At 39.3% G+C, this 17,088-nt stretch overlaps 1 long non-coding RNA gene across 1 annotated transcript; it reads right to left on the minus strand.

Annotated features, from left to right (window-relative positions):
* Positions 1 to 15,349: 15,349 nt before the first annotated feature.
* LOC129412110 (uncharacterized) lies at positions 15,350 to 16,720 on the minus strand. The gene is made up of 3 exons (XR_008633581.1): positions 16,599 to 16,720; positions 16,449 to 16,515; positions 15,350 to 16,094 (listed from the first exon to the last, which is right to left on the minus strand). It is a non-coding gene; the product is annotated as an uncharacterized LOC129412110 (long non-coding RNA).
* Positions 16,721 to 17,088: the final 368 nt, after the last annotated feature.

Genomic DNA, 17,088 nt, shown 5'->3' on the forward strand with positions numbered 1-17,088 from the left:
GGGGAGAGGTATTGAGCATAGAGGAACTGGGAGGGCGTTTTCAAGCAGCAAACTCAAGAGCAGAAGTAAACAGAAATCAAAGAGCTCAAACTGCTCATGTATTCCTCTTGGTCTGTAAGCCGGAGGATTTCAAACATTTGGGTGAGGGCTGGCTTTACAAACACGTATTTTGCATTTGAAACCGGGCCATGGTTTTAGGACACTGTCAAATCAATACTTAATACAGACCAGGGGAATCCAGCTCAACATTTGTCATCACTGTTTTACCTGATTTGTTAAACAGCCAATATGAAGTGGTTTAAAAATGATACAGCATCAGTTTCACAGGGTACAGTTAGAGTCAATGTAAAGCTTGTGTTGATAGGCACTGTGACTAGGGATGGACATGATTAGTCGATTAACCGATAATTAATCATTAAGAATTTCATGGATTACGTTCGTTTTAATCGACAAACCGAATGTAGGTTGCTGTGTGTAGCGTAGGGTGACCAAACGTCCATGTCCGGAGACAAACAGGGGTCCATACATGTAGCTCTGTGCACTCAGAAGGAGCCAGACACAGTCAGTCAGCCTGCAACGATGACTTGTACAAGAAATTCCACGCTTTCCGTTGCGTTCGGGACAAGTGTGAGTCCATGTGCACAGTGTACAAAGCAGTACATATGTTTTGGTGTCCAGTGGGGAAAAAGCTTTGCCAGGTGAGAGTAGCGCAATGTCGATGACGAGTCCCCACCTCCCGCCCCCCATACGGTGTCCTGGTTTTGACAAACTGAGTTGTGCTGCATCAGCGCACAAGAGCTGTTTTTTTTTTTCTCTGCTTAGTTTATGCAAATAGGCTATGCAGTTTTAAGTTTCATTTCTGTGAGAGTTGCACAAAACTGCATTAAACACATTAAAATCTCAAACAGGCTGATGTGGCTCTAGAGCGGTTACGATTTATATGTCGTAAAGTTAAATTTATTTATGCAAATTAGTAGTGCACATAGTAATAATAATGATGATAATTTTTATAAAAAGGTTAATGATTAAATCGATAATCGATCGTTAATTCTCTCGACGATCGATCAAGAAAATTTCCCATTCCCAACTCTATCTACTGGATTTATCGGACTATAAGTCGCTCCGGAGTATTACACGCACCAGCCCAAAAATGCATAATGAGGAAGAAAAAACATAAGTCGCACCGGACTATAAGTCGCACTTTTTGGGGGAAATTTATTTTAGAAAATCAGAGACCAAGACCCGATATTTCATCTGGAAAGGCAAGTTAACAATAGAGAACAACAGGCTATTAACGTCACATATGAACAGTTCTTCAGATAATTATAGTATAAACAACAGAACAAGTTTACCAAACTCTCCATCTCACTCTAAATCACTAAATACATTGAATTCTTCATCCTCAGTGTCTCTTCTGAGCAACTCCATGACCTCCAGAGGTAAACAGAGCGCCGCTTCCTCTTCTGTGTAGCTGTCGTCAGACTCAGCATCAGTTCCAGTTAGAATTATTCCGGCCTTTTTGAATTCCGACAGGATGGTTTCGGATGTCACTGAAGTCCAGGCTTTGTTGATTCATCCAGTGACTTCCAGGAAAGCTGCATAGGGCATCCTCCTGGTGTCACAAGTTTCTCGCTCACTCCAAACTTTCTTTCTGCTGCTCGATTATCGTTTTCGGCTGCAGATTTTGCTACTTGAATCTTATAATCTGCAAAATATGATTTTGTCTTTGGTAGCATTTGTTTCAGTCTTCTCAGTTGTCTTTGTAAGTTTGTTTAAATGTAAAATTGTTAGTGGTACAGAAGTAATGGTGCGATTGATTGACATGATACAGACAGAACAGAGGCTCTTTCTGCAGGAGACATGCGCAGTAGAGCAAGAAGTGAGAGTGGTACAGGAGTGACAGGTGTAGCAGATACGGACACACAAGACTAGAGCGCCCTCTCGAGGCTGTCAGTGTGAACATTTTTATTTATAAGCCGAAGGACCACCCAAACCATGAAAAAAGTGTGACTTATATGGTAAATGCTATGGAATTTTCAGACAATACAAGTGATTGTGTGAAGCTATTGTAAGTTCTTTGTTATACTTTTAATAAGACATGCTGTTCTTGTTCTTGTGCTATATAGGCTGATTCTAATCTGTGGCAATTGTAGATCATTATATTATAATAAGAAGACCGTATAAAGAAGTGGACAATGGGAGTGTAATGTCAACCATGGCATTCAGCTCCAGTTAAAGCAGGAGTGGGCAATTATTTTTTCCATGGAGCCACGTGAGAAATAGAACATATTGTGGAGGATCAGGTATACTGTAAACACTCAACTCAGTTCTGCATAATATGACATGTATTTCTTTATAATAAGACGTAAATAGCATTGTTTTGACACTGGGAAGAGTTTATGTTACGACTAAGTAATGAAAAAGTGAAGTTGCCTTACAAACAATAAAAGCAATGCAGCTTTAGTCCATGCATGAGGTAAAATTAGTGCTGTCAAGCGATTAAAAAAATTTAGAGATTAATTAATTATGATCTGTATTTAATTAATCTAATTAATCTCATTTTAATCTCACCTAAAATTTGCTGAGAAAAGCCCTCAACTTGAGGTATTTTCATTTGAATTCATTATTACGTTATTTTCATACTATTATTAACATTTTTATACTAGAAAAGCACTCAGAGAGCGCAGACCTCCGCCAAGGACTACCCCCATTTTTTATATAAATTGCGATAAAATCAGTCTTCTGGATCAGATCCGGATCAGCCTTTGGAATATGAAAGAGGATCCCATTGTCCATCCCTGAGTCAAATTTCATGGGGTTTGGTCAATAATTAACCGAGATATTGAGAAACAACATTTTTGGCCCCATTTACCACAATGTTAACTAAAATTTCAAAGTGATCCAGAATCCAGGATCACCCCCAAAATGAAATCAGTTCTTCCTTTTCACATTTCCAACAAATCCTGAAAATTTCATCAAAATCGGTCCATAACTTTTTGAGTTATGTTGCTAACAGACAAACAAACAAACAAACAGACAAACGCCGGCAAAAACATAACCTCCTTGGTGGAGGTAATAAGTATCATCATTATTACTATTATTAATCTGCATAAATAAACTCAACTTTACAACATATAAACCATCACCACTCTAGAGCCACATCAGCCCGTTTGACATTATAATGTGTTTAATGCAGCTTTGTGCAAGTCTCACAGAAACAAAACTTAAAACTGCATGGCTCATTTGCATAAACTAAGATGAGAAAAAAAAAAAAAAAACACTCGTGTGCTCTGATGTGGTTCAGCTTCTGTCGGACTAAAGGACATATATAGATGCTTTTCTGTGACAAAGGGATGTTGATGCTGAAGGTGAGTCTGTTCTGTGTCTGTGTCGCGATGTTTTCAGAGTTCAGACGTGTGCAGGTTTATCGTAAATGCGGCGAGAACGGGAATGAAAACTACAATTCTTTGTGGGAGCGAGCGGAGCAGGTCTGTACAGTGCGGGACTGTGTCCTAACAACACATAAAAACAGATTTTATAATAGGGCAACTCGCATACACAAACAGTAAAATTAGAGATTAAAAATGAGATTAATGCAATTTAAAAACATAACGCGCTAAATATGATTGTAATTATTTAATCGCAATTAACGCGATAATTTGATACCCATAGGTAAAATTATAAAATATGTTTATTTTGTAATTCCAAATTATCTTAAGTGGACCTGGTCAGAGTCAACCAAAGGGCCGTATGTGGCCTGAGAGCTGTACAATGCCCAGGTCTGAGTTAAATAAAGCTCACGATGCTGCTGTTATTGGAAGCCAATTTGGAGCCAGTTCCATATTAAGAACAGGAATTTATTTACAGACAAAATGGCGAAACAAAAACACCAGAATTACGTAGAACGGGTTAATACGAACATTTTAAGACCAAGATGACGATGCTCACTGCAGCAACTACAGAGAGAGCGGTGACAACTTTTCAATGTAAACTCAATTGGCTCCAGAGTCAGTAGAGTCAGAAGCGTCCCCATGAACACTTCCTTCACTTCCTTATTTGGAATGTAGTGGCTGGATGGTCAACTTTGTCCATTTATATGTGATTTGGACATTTTAAATCACAATACTGATTCAAAATTACTGAACGCCCTATAGTGGCTTGTGTCTGCTATATAATCTATGACACCCATGAATCAGTAAGGGTGTTTTACCAATGTGTATCACAAATTCAGTAATTAAAATGAATAAATTGGACAACAAAGTAAGCAGAGAGTAAATTGGAGTCGATCTTTAATATGGCGTCTTGAAAATAAGCGATTAAAAATTGCTCAAACGTGCACAAATCACTCTAAACATAACTTCAGGTGAGTAAATGATGAAGGGAAACAAATATGTCATGGTTAAAAGCTCTGAAAAAGTTGATCTTATAATAGTTCTGCTTTAATAAAAGAAGATTGACAATTTCCGGTTGAAAAGTCTAATGTTAATTTCCGCCTTTTTTCCCAATTTTATTTTATTTTTTTTTTAATCAAATGTGCCCAAAACGCTACTATCATTGAAAAAAATAAATATTCAGGAAACTAATTAAGTAGAGAGTTGCGGGTCATGTATGAGGGAAAATAGGACCAAGGTGGAAGTAAGAAACTGCTCTCATGTCTTGGTTGCAGTTGTTTTTATAAAATATTCTTGCACGAAGACAATTTTTGCACATGTTTGCTTTAAAAAAAAAATCTATTCTAGAGTTCACGGAGGAGGTTTACCTTGCGTATAATACAATTTACAAAGTATAGCATAATTTATAAAGCACACAGAATATCTTGTTGGTAAAAACACACATGTATTTCCCTTTTCACTGCTCCATACATAAAAAAAAAAATCATACAACTCGCCATGGTGCATTTTGAGTTGTTTTGTCGGTGCGAAACAAAACAAGGCCATCCGACCCAAATCTGCTGCAGTTGTCACGGTAACAGAAAGGCACGATGTAATCAGTCCCAGCAGTCATTTCTGATTCTGTTTCCTCTATTCTTCTGCTAATACAGCCGTTTAACACAGAAAAGCAGACGCACCGCCCTCAGAGACACATTACTAATTACAATTTCTCATGTTATTGTGACCATAAAATGTATTTCCCAAAAGCGTAACACATGCTACTTTGTTTTATTTTTTACGTTTCGTTTTCATCTGACTGGCAACTCACCTTTGGGCGCTAAATGAACGGTAATACCCTCAAAGCGAACACAAAACGCCGTCATTATTGTTCCAAATTAAGTGCAAAGGTGCAACCACGTCCCCTGAGGAAAGCCACTCCAGATACACAACGCGCAATTTTATATTTCATTTTCTTAAATATTCAAGGCCGTGAATATATCAATATAAATGAGCATGCATAGGAAATGGGTTGCTCTTTGGACTTGAGCGAAGAGAATATTACATTATTAATAAAAAGAAGACTTCACATAGGGGTATAGTCGTGCTTTGTTGTTTGATCACTACAGAGAATGGAGACACTTCAATGTAAACTAGTCACGCTCCACGCTGCGTTATAAGCACTATTAATTATGAATAGAGCTACCATTCGTATGTGCTTTTCATCACTGTTGTTTTGATTGCGTTTTAAATCTTATGATGTTGTTTATACTTTATATTAAAAGGTGCAGCATGGAACTTTTCTGGTAGAAGGTCAGACGGTTTCGTGTCGATGTGATGTTTGTTTCGCTTGGAAAGTTTTATAGTAAAGCATTAAAGTACCGTATTTTTTGGACTATAAGGCGCATTAAAGGTTGTATGGAGGATTATTTTTTTTTTGTTTCAAGTTGTCAATGATAGCATTATAGAGGTGCAGTAGCCTTGTAATTATGATGACCAAAAAAAAGAGAATAAAAATTCATCAACTCTGGACGTGGTGGGGCTAAACATTTGCCAATAGATAACGACACTGCCTCGTTATCTGTGAGCTGACAGGCTGTCAATCAAACTCCCTATGTTTCTAGCGTAACTGACTTGCCTGCGCGCTGCCAGTACGTGGTTTACGTACGCCTGTCACGCAGTCCACAGACGCAAGACGCACAGACGCTGTTTACTCCACCAACGCAACAGTTCTTAGCGGCTTTTTTTTACCTATATCTTCCTCGCAGTTCGCACAAAGTTTGTTGCAATGGCGACAAGAATCCAGGAGCAGTTCGCCGCAAAAGAAAGTCCGTTTTTGAGGTCGCTGAAAGAAGAAGACAAGGGGAAAAGCAGCGAAGCCAAACTAAGGTGATTCTTGAAGATTCATTCCAGCGATGGCGCAACTGAAGCAGACGAAGGGTCTAAAGACTGACGCACTGGTCGCCAAATTACTCCTGGACAGGTCACTTCTGCTTATTATGAAAACGTACTTTATTTCCAAGAGCTAGTCAAACGTTTTTCAGGACACGAAAGCGATATCCTATGTCTGAAAACGTAATTTTCAAGGCAAAGAAAGAGTCCGCTTGCTGCTGCGTGTTGTAGCTAGTTCATTCGCACGGAATCTCCGCGCAACCTTCTCTGCTCCCCTTTCCTGCTCCTGTCCCCGCTGCCCGTTCCGCTCTTCTCCCTGCTCCTCACTTCTCCGGGCACGGAATCTCCGCGCACCGCTCCCCTCTCCTCTCTCCTCTCCTCTCTCCCTGCTCCGCTCTTCTCCCTGCTCCTCACTTCTCGCGACGTCCGCAACGCGCTCCCGCTCCTCACTTCTCCCTTGCCTAACCAACACTGTAGTTAGTTGTTTACAAGTCATATGCAGCTCACCGGCTGTAAACAAACCTGTTTCTGGCGTAAAGAGAGGCGGGAGGAGGCGTTTCTACGTAGGAGCTGTAGGGAGGGGGGGTGGTTTCACGCATGCGCAACATTTGAAAAAGGACAAACAGTCGCTGGATTTCTCGTTCCTTGGAAAATCCTCTATACAACCTTTAAGAGAAACAAATGGACGACACTTGAGACTGATACCTGTTTTGGTGAATGTGGGTGGATAATTTAATTTTGCTTTTTATAATTTCCTACAAGGAATACTCAAAGAAAGTGATTAATGATGTGTTTGATGCAGCGTCGCGCACATTTGTTTACATTTTACAACAACAAAACTTAAAACCACATGGCTCATTAGCAGAAACTGTTGGACTTACTCGGCGAGGCTCTTGACTACGGTAGTCATAATGCTCTGACAATCCATCACCAGATGCAGCTTCGTAGTTTACCAAAGTCGTACTAAAACATTTTGACAGATTTTTGAGCGCCTTGTACCACATAAAATCGGTTCGAGGTCAGTAGCCACAACCAGAATTAATACATAAGGATTATAAAAGGTGCACTGTCGACTTTTTAGAAAATTAAAAGGATTTTAAGTGCTTCATAGGCCGAAAAATACAGTATGGTTAAGCAGCTGATGCAACCACAACATGTTACAGGTCAGATTACTGGAGAGGCGAGCCTGCTTACAGTAATAATGAATGTTTTTCAGGGGTAGTTTAGCAATAAACTAAAACAATAAACTAAACTTACTCATCAACAGTGAAAATGTTAAATGTGTCGCAAAAACGAGTTTCCTTCCTCTAAACAAGCAGCAAAACTGTAGCGCTGGAACAAAATAATTTAGTAAAATATACCAAAATATTAGGGATGTAACAATAACCGAAATATCAATATCCTCACAATAATATCGTGGACCATCACAATATATTGAATTACAAGTCTTTGTTTAAATGAAGAGTTATGGTGCCGCAATGGCTAAAAAAGACAGAGGGAACTACATAGACCATGATCCTTTGCTCCATTTCAGTGTAGACTACATGAAGAAATAACAGTTCTAAGCACTTTTAAGTCTTAGTTCTTTGGATTAATTATTTGGATCTTGTCAAGCCATTTTAAGAGGAAAAAGTAGCATATTCACAGTTTTGTTAGCCTTCACACAATGTCGCAATAAATATTGTACCGTGAGATGTATATCGTGAAAATATCATATCGAGAGATTTGGATATTGTTACATCCCTAATCGTGAGCCTCCCAATCATATCGGGAGCTTTCCCACGATATCGCAATAAATATTGTACCGTGACGATATCATATTGTGAGACTTGGATATAGTTACACCCATTAAAAAAAAAAAAAAAAAAACTCTTTCTTTGTGATATATCGATACAGCAGCCAGCAATACGATATACGGATATTTCAATATTTTCACACCCTTAATGCCTGCAGTTAGCAACACACACCCGTGGAATGTCAATAATATCAGCTGCAAAGTATCAATATGGTGCTCTTTTATAAACATCAGAATTTCCATAACTGTTTTGGGCTTAATTTGAAACTTCAGAGATTTTACTTTTTTTTTTATATACATAAATGTTAGTCATTGTATTGCTTTACGATTAGTTGAAGGAGAAACATCCTGCATGATCCGAACGTTGACAGCTCGAGTCTCGCTCTTGACATAAACATCATCGGTCGGTCAAATCGACTGACCCACAGGTTGGCGATGCGATTCCAAATCCCACAGATGAACGCTGAATGCTGTCGTTGCGTCCTTGAGTAAGAAACCCAGTCTTTGCGTACACTGGTGTATAAATGTGTTTGTGTGAATGGGTGAGTAGTTCCTTGATTTAACGCGCTTTGAGTGCCTCGAAGATGGAAAAGCGCCATACAAAAATGTGACCGTGACCATGTTTAGTGTAAAAATGTGGATGCGTTTTCATTGAGTTCCGCAGTTGACTATTGTCGCACCAGTTGTTGCAGTCCTTCAAGTGCCCCCATACTCCGTGAACTGCCTTGGGAGCTCTCATCTCATCCGTCTCTTCTACAGCCGGAGCAGCAGCAGTAACAGCAGTAGCAGACCACTTAGCCCCCCCCCTATTGACCTGTGGATGACCTGCCTCTATAAGACTCATTTTACACAGACCCCCATAGACCGCTCCGATGATCCATAGACTGAGGACGGGCCAGGCTGGCTCAGACCGGATCCCACTGACAAGCGCGTGGCCATATGGAGGAGGCAGATGCACCAGCCACCTCCGAGCCCAACTCCACAAGCTATTTCTGCTCCCTATAGGCACACAGCATAAGTGACGCCATCGGAGAGAGGAAAGATCACAGGCAACAGTGCGGCTTTTGCGTTTCTATTCACCAGGGAGCAATTAAAACAAGAATGCAGATATTTTAATTGTTTGTATTTGTGTTTGTGCATCAAGAAAGGACACCGTCTGTGGTACATATGTTCTTACAGGGGCAATATTACACAATTTTCAATCTGTTATAATGTTATTTCCTCGTCAGAAACATACCCGGAGATGTGTTTTGTTTCATTCACATGTTAAACACACAAACCCTGCATATTTAGGATACTGTATTTTTCGGACTATAAGTCACTCGGAGTATAAGTCGCACATGCCAAAAAATGTAAAAGTAAAAGTAAAAAATATAAATACGTCGCTCTTTTTGGGGGAAATTTATTTTAGAAAATCAGAGACCAGGAACTGACATTTCATTCTTATAGTAATAATAACAATAGAAAACAATACAACAGTTTGTCAGATAACTATAGCGATGTCACTCCAAATCACTAAATCCACTGAATTCTTCATCCTCGGTGTCACTTCTGAGCCACTCTGTGACCTCCGGAGATAAACCATAGATCCATGAGGTAAACAGAGCGCCGCTTCCTCTTCTGTGTAGCTGCCGTCAGACTCAGCGTCAGTTCCAGTTAGAATTATTCCAACCTTTTCTGAATCCCGACAGGATGGTTTTGGTTGTCACTGAAGTCCAGTTTTTAATCGAACCATTCAATGACCTTGGGCGGCAGTAGCTCAGTTGGTAGAGCATTCGCCCACTGATCTGAAGGTTGGCGGTTTGATTCAGATCCACTGACCCACAGGTTGGCTGGTGTGATTCCAGCTCCCACAGATGAATGCTGTTGTTGTGTCCTTGGGCAAGACACTTAACCCACCTTGCCCACAGTGTCTGTGTACACTGGTGTGTGAATGGGTGAGTGGTTCCTTGTTGTAAAGCGCTTTGAGTGCCTTGAAGGTGGAAAAGCGCTATAGAAAAATGTGACCATTTACCATTGACTTTGGTGCACCCTCCTGGTCGCCATGAAGCTGTGTTCTCCATCCCCGCTTTCCGCCAGTCCTCGCTCACTCCAGACTTTCTTTCTGCTGCTCGATTACTGTTTTCGGTTGCATATTTCACTACTTGCAGCAGATCAGCGGCTTATTCTGCAGGAGACATGCACAGTAGGGAACAAAGTAACAGTGGTACAGGAGTAATAGTAGCAGCAGATGCTGACATACAAGCCTAGAGCGCCCTCTTGCTGCTGTCAGTGTGAAATTTTTAATATATAAGTCGCAGGACCACCCAAGCCATGAAAAAAAGTGTGACTTATAGTCTGAAAAATACGGTAAGTTCTCAATCAGAATCAGAAAATACTTCCAGCTTGTGATGTCATGGTAATACAGGAAGTGCTCCACTGTGTTTTTAAACTGCTACACTTTCACTGGAATCATTTGGATGATTTCAACGATCCAACTTCCTATGTCTACTAAATTAAAAGGTAAAAAGGTGGCTATTCACTTGAAACCTGCCTACACTATTACATGAGATCATGAGATAGAACAGAGCATTTTGAGCTTTGGAGATGTAGACAGACTAATAAAAAAGGATTACTCAAATGTGTGAATGAAACAAAACACAACCCCAGGTCTGTTTTTGATGAGGTAACAACATTTTAACATGGCTTACAGCTCACAAGAATCCAATTTTGCGTAATATAGGAGCTTTAAAGATGTTTACAGTCTTAAAAGTATGAAAAACAGAACAAAATTTCTGCATTCTGAAAATCCTAATTAATCACAGGATTTAATGTGTTCAATGTTCTTTTCACTGCCCTCAAAGACCAGTGTCGACTTTTGCCGTGACAGTAAAGCAAAACAACAACTAGCATGTTAACATTGGATTAACAGATTGAATGGATCTGTTAATTGGATTATAAAATGCTCTCTAATTAGATGCAGACGGGGTACAGTGAACTTGTATTGACCTCAAAAGCTGATTATTGTAGCAGGATTTTGCGCAGATACATGGGAAAAAAAATTTAGTCCAGTTTTTATTTGTATTTAGGGTTTGAAAATAATCCCTATGTAAAGCAAACGTGTTATTTATGTTGTATTTTTTATTTAATTTTTTTATCTTATTTATTTTTGGCATAGACCTTATTCTACTCCCCTTACTTGTATTTGGTGTTAACATGTGGCAGCATGAGAATGGAAAAAAAAAAAAAAAAGCAAAACATTAAGCAATGTGACGGGGATGCATACAGTTGTAATGATTTAAAAGGCAAAAATGCTAAAATTAAACCTGACAATAATTTCTGGTCTTCAAAACTGTGCGGATTTCTACCTGTTGCGTAACAATCCAGGGAAAATTGAAAGGCAGTGATTTGAGACTCACTTCGAAAACTAGGGTTGTCCCGATCGAATCACGTGACTGTGGACTCGATCCGGACTCGGACGTTATGTGCCGATCAGGTGTTGGAAAAATAATATACGTATATAACCAGGGATGTCCCGATCACATTTTTTTGCCCTCGAATCTGAGTCCCTTTGATTTTTAGTATCTGCCATTACCAAGTCCCGATCCGATACTTCTATAAAACATTATGAAATGAACTAAGAGCAAAGAATAGGCGAGTTTCAGCTGACGTCATTGTTATTAAAAGCCCGTGTTGCATGCTGGGAAATTTTTTGGTCGGAGGCAAAAAACACGATAGCGGTCAAACACAGTGCGTAACCTCACGTATTTATCCCCGATAATGGTAAATTCCCGCTGTATTATCGGATGCACAAATAGAAGCACGGAAGAAGGAAAATGTATTTTTCGTATTCTGAGTGAAAAGAACCTCTAACGACGAATTAAACGGCTTTCAAACATTTGCAGAGCAAACGTAGAAGATCCTAGCAAACCATGGACTCCAACAAGTTCAACAACGCATCGAGACTCTTGGAGGCTTTCATCTTTTCTGCTGTGAATGGCCCAGGAGTTTCCACCAAGTCATTGTGGATATCACCAAAGTGAATGTTTGTCCAGGTAGTTGGCGATTCCGACCAGAAATTTGGTTTGGTCCAGGCTTTGTAGGGGTTGAAAAGGGTGATTTGGTGTCCGTTGATGCTTATGACCAATTTCTGGTCAAATCGTCTTGGGTCCTCTGCCGTTAGAGTGGATAAATAACCGGGATCATTTACGTCCTTTCTCGCTCCGTCCGTCATGTTGAATTAGTGTTTCTTGCCGCCGACCAAAATAATTCCCAGCATGCAACGCGCGCTTTTGTCAACAATGAAACTCGCCTATAAGATCCAGGATGTATGGGGGATCAGATTGTATTTATTTAACCAAATGTCCAAAACTTTAATTTATTTATTAACTTTTCTAAGCCATTCACCATCATTGTTGCTCCCCAGTGGGTTTGTGCATGTGGGGGCGGTGCGGGGGACACAGGCTGTGGGGGGCTTCTGTCATCTCGTTTTTGTTTGGTAAGATTTTGTATTATTTGGATTTCATAGACGAGCCTAAATGTTTCAAATATAATGCACATGCCTCCATATAATATCAAATATACAAACTGTAGATTGTGGAGAGTCTAGTCTCAGGGTCTGATCTGATTCTGGTCTGGTTCCTGTTTTATCCAGTTCATTCAGTTTACCAAGTTACACATTCCAAGACCAAACTGTGGTAAAAGTAAAGATTTTGAACAATGATGGTGAAAAGTTAGAAAAGTTAATAAAAAAATTTTAGTTTTGGACATTTGATTTTTCACAAGTTCAGTCCAAATACTACACATGAAATCAGTACAATCTGATCCCGCACACATCCTGGATCTTATTCTTTGCTCTTAGTTCATTTTATAATGTTTTATAGAAGTATCGGATTGGGACACGGTATCGACAGATACTCAAAATCAAAGGACTCAGACTCGTGGGCAAAAAAATGTGATCAGGACATTTCTATCGAAAACAGGATCAATGCAAGAAGCGTGCACCGCAAAAAGCAACATCTAGGCAAGTTAAAATGACTTAAATTAGGGGTGGGCGATATATCGATATTTTAAATATATCGAGATAGTTTTTAAACTCGATATGAATTCTGACATATCGTATATATCGATATAATGCTTATATTCAATTCTGATTTCGCCGCTTCGCTTGTTTATCTTCTCTCTCGTCGCCTCCGCCTCCCTGATTTTGTTCGCTCGTGTCTCCTTCACTCGTCACTATCACCCTGAACGCCGAAAGTTGGTGCCAGTGAAAAGCTTCAAGCACCACGAACCTTTTCCACCATTTACAGACAAAACCATCAGCAGCACATCCTCATGTTCCACCGAGTCGCGTCCTTTAGCCCGAAAGAAGCTAAACGAGCTGAGCTGCGTGAGAAGTGCGCTGTTTATGCAAATGAGCCATGCGCTTAAGTTTCGTTTCTGTAAAATGTAAACACACGTGCGCAAAACACATTATTAACGGGCTGATGTGGCTCTAGAGTCGTTATGTTTTATATATTGTAAAGTTTAGCAATGTAAAGTTTATTCATGCAGAATATTTTTAATGAATAATCTGCTGAAGTGTCACTTGTACAATTGTGTTTGGAAACGTTGGGTTTGATCTGCAGTGGATTGTGGGATTAAACCTCAGAGCTCCTTACTGCTGGATAATAACATGGATCTGTTGAAATAAGGAACATCCTGAGCTTCTTCTGCTAAATGAGCTCATGGTTATGGTTCTGGTTTGGATAACAGAGTTAATGCAAAGATGAGCTTGTGTTGAGTTGGTTTATTTATGAATGAAAAGAAGGAAATATGTATTATTTCTTTTATTTTACAGTTAAATTATTATTTATGTAATTAGGGTTTTTTGTAATCTTAAATGTTCCTATATGAACTGTCGACCTCTTACACTTCAGTTTAAAAAAAAAGGACCTTGTGGAATTTGGCAGATTTGTTTTTGCAGTTTTCAGTTTTAGGGGGTTATTTTTTCTTGAACATATATCGAGATATATATCGTATATCGAGATATAGCAAAATATATCGAGATATATTTTTTGATCCATATCGCCCAGCCCTAACTTAAATTAAGAACATTTGACTTTATTTGAGTAGATTCAACTTGAAATACTGAAGTAAAATGATCTACCAATGGGATATGTGTTTGTTTTTCTGAATTAAAGTAACATTAGATTTTGTTTCTTATTTTAATTGCAAAGAGTTGTTGTTTTTCTTATCTTAAGTGTAGCAAAATGTATTTTCATATTTTACGTACAAAAAGTCTTGTTCCATTTGTAGATAATATTAATTGTCAAGTGAAATTTACTCAAATCATGATAAAAACTTTCTTAATTCAAGTCATCTTAACTCGAGTAGATTTTATTTTTTGCAGTGTGGATAGAAATTCAGGTAAAGGTCTGAAAAATCTGATAATAGTTTTGCCATCCATCAGAAATGTACCTGCGAGTGTCTTGGTTCAGATTAAGGCATCACTCAAAAGGTGAACGGAGTGTAAAATTAAACACAGAAATGCAGAAATGTCACTTTATCACTACATTATGACGGTGGCTCAGTGGTTAGAGCAGTGGTCCCCCAAAACAAAAGGTCACAGGACTGATTCACTTGGACCGAGTTCTGCTGTCGTGCTCTTAGGCAAGACATTTCACCAACCTTGCTTAGCGAATGCGGGTGTGGTCGAGGGGCTAATGGGCAACTGTGGCTAGAATAATGTCTTACCACCACAAGTTTGGGTTAAATCAATGATGCCTGGTCACGTTATTCCTGAAGTTTCTGTGGACACCGCCATCATTATTCAGGTTGTATCATTTTGTATGGGGCTGCCGATCTTTACAGCAAAGAAGTTCAATATGGACTATAAAGCCGTTTTAAAGCCTCCAGAGAATCGGTGCAGCGTGACTTGCTGGTGCACATAAAAATTTAACATTTTACACAAATGAACCGACTTTATGTCATATTTAAGATGCAAAACCTTTCCCAAATTCTCCATTGACATAAATGGGATCCCCGTTTAACCAGGGTGTCACCACAAAAAAGCGCGGTCTAGTAGTTTTAAGAGACAAAAGTGGGCAGGGCGGAATAAGGTGGCGAGTGTAGCACATTTGAGAGACTTTGACAAGCCTGTAAACACATTAAAAGTAAGGCTTTATTGTTATTATATAGATTACAGTATAGCAATTGTGAAAATAGTGCAAAAAGTGTGTAGACAATATATGGAGCTCAACAGTGACTGCCCACTCCCTGGGTCTGAAAGTAAATTTGATATTCATTTTTCCCATAAACTTTCAAAAAAATAAAAAGCTTGACCATAAGACCTATGAGTTTACTTAAAATCTGTTTCTGCAACTTTATAAATCGCATTAAGTTATGAAAACATTTTTGTAGCATATCTGTGGTGTATGTCATTGATAAAGGGGGATGTTAGGATCAGAAGATAAAGGCACGACTCTCAGGGAGGTGGGAGACCAGTAAAAATAATACAGCAGAGACTAGGTATTCAAGTTTGGGTGGCTGGTGCCATATATTGATGAAAAAAGGTGAAAACAACCAACATATACCCAATGTTTATAATATTTACATCTGCAGATTATGATGATCAAGCTTAAGAATTAGGTAAGTAAGTATTAAGTTAATTCAAGTGCACTTCTTTTAAATATGTTGTTTATGTTGTGCACTTGTTTAGATACAATATGGTACAATTGCCACCATACAACAATACACATGGCAGAAGTAAATATAGAGTCCTGGAGTACAAAACTGCCAAACAAAAAGGGGTAATAGTCACTTTGCAGGTGACATTTCACACTTCACACAATTGCAGTATTTTCCTCAGCAGTGTGGGCTTATTGTCCATTTATATAACCAGAATGTCCATGAGAAAGGTATAGTCCATAAGCACATAAACTGAGTTAGTGTGAGGAGTGAGGAGTGGACTGGCTGAAACAGCCCCTACCAGACAGTAGAAGCAGGTTGTTGTAGAGTGGATGTAGAGAAAGCTCTCTGGGCTTTCAGCTCTCAATTGGGGTGATTGTGCACAACCTGGCCTGTAATGGACAAACAGGACTAATTTTAGCATTAAAAAATACTCTGGTTAAGTAGTGTACACATCATCTCAAGTTTTACACAGTTTACATAAATACAACAATAAATAGTTAAAAATGGATCAATATCCTCTTTGCCTTAAAGTGCATTGCATAAACAACAGTACAGAAACCAAAGGAAAGTTCCAGCATGTAAACAGTCACACTGGCTTTAGCCCAACTAAAGACAAAGGCGACTATGGCCAATAATACTCACATAAAACGCGACATTAGCATAACACTGCACCGCAATCTATAAACAGGTAAATGGGTGCAAGAGCCTATTGATATGTTAATGAAAAACCAACACACACTCACCAATCTCCTTCGGTAATCCGAGCGCGCGGTCGCTACTCGCCACGGCGCATAGTAGCGGTAAACACTCCTACAAGTTATCATAATGCGGCTAAGTTTTAGTACATGCATGTCATTACAAAAAAAGAGAAAATAATAAGATTGGTGCAATACCTGGCTCTGTCTTTGTCCCGTTTGAACGTAGAAGAGCACAGGTGAGTTGTATGGAGCGCTTCTTGGCACGCGATTGGTCCACTCGATCGCGCGAGAGCTGCGCAGCACAAGTGAATGGTGCGTTCACTGAGCGGCAATGATGGGAAAATTTATTACACCGCATTTTAAACCTGGGATGTCACAGAATGTTGCATTTTAAATTAATTTACCATGCTATGGATATTTGTGTGCATGCAGCTGGCCAGCCTCGGAATAACTTTGAACTCTTAAAGATGCACTGTGTAACTTTTTGGTTGGAGGTCTGCCACCTGTTTGTTTCTATGGATATGAGTCACTGCTCTGCCTGGAATATTCCACAGTATGACATTAAACAGCTCTGCATTGCATTTATTCAATTGCAGGTGGTTTTATAGCTCAAAAATACCTCGAAAAACAGGCATTCTGACTGTAAGCGGGGTTGCCTCTCCACAGATCTGACCTGTAACTTGGC

The sequence above is a fragment of the Boleophthalmus pectinirostris genome, unplaced genomic scaffold (assembly GCF_026225935.1).
Source record: "Boleophthalmus pectinirostris isolate CB_2022bp ecotype Guang Dong unplaced genomic scaffold, ASM2622593v1 HiC_scaffold_7, whole genome shotgun sequence".
NCBI classification, from domain to species: Eukaryota; Metazoa; Chordata; class Actinopteri; order Gobiiformes; family Gobiidae; genus Boleophthalmus; species Boleophthalmus pectinirostris.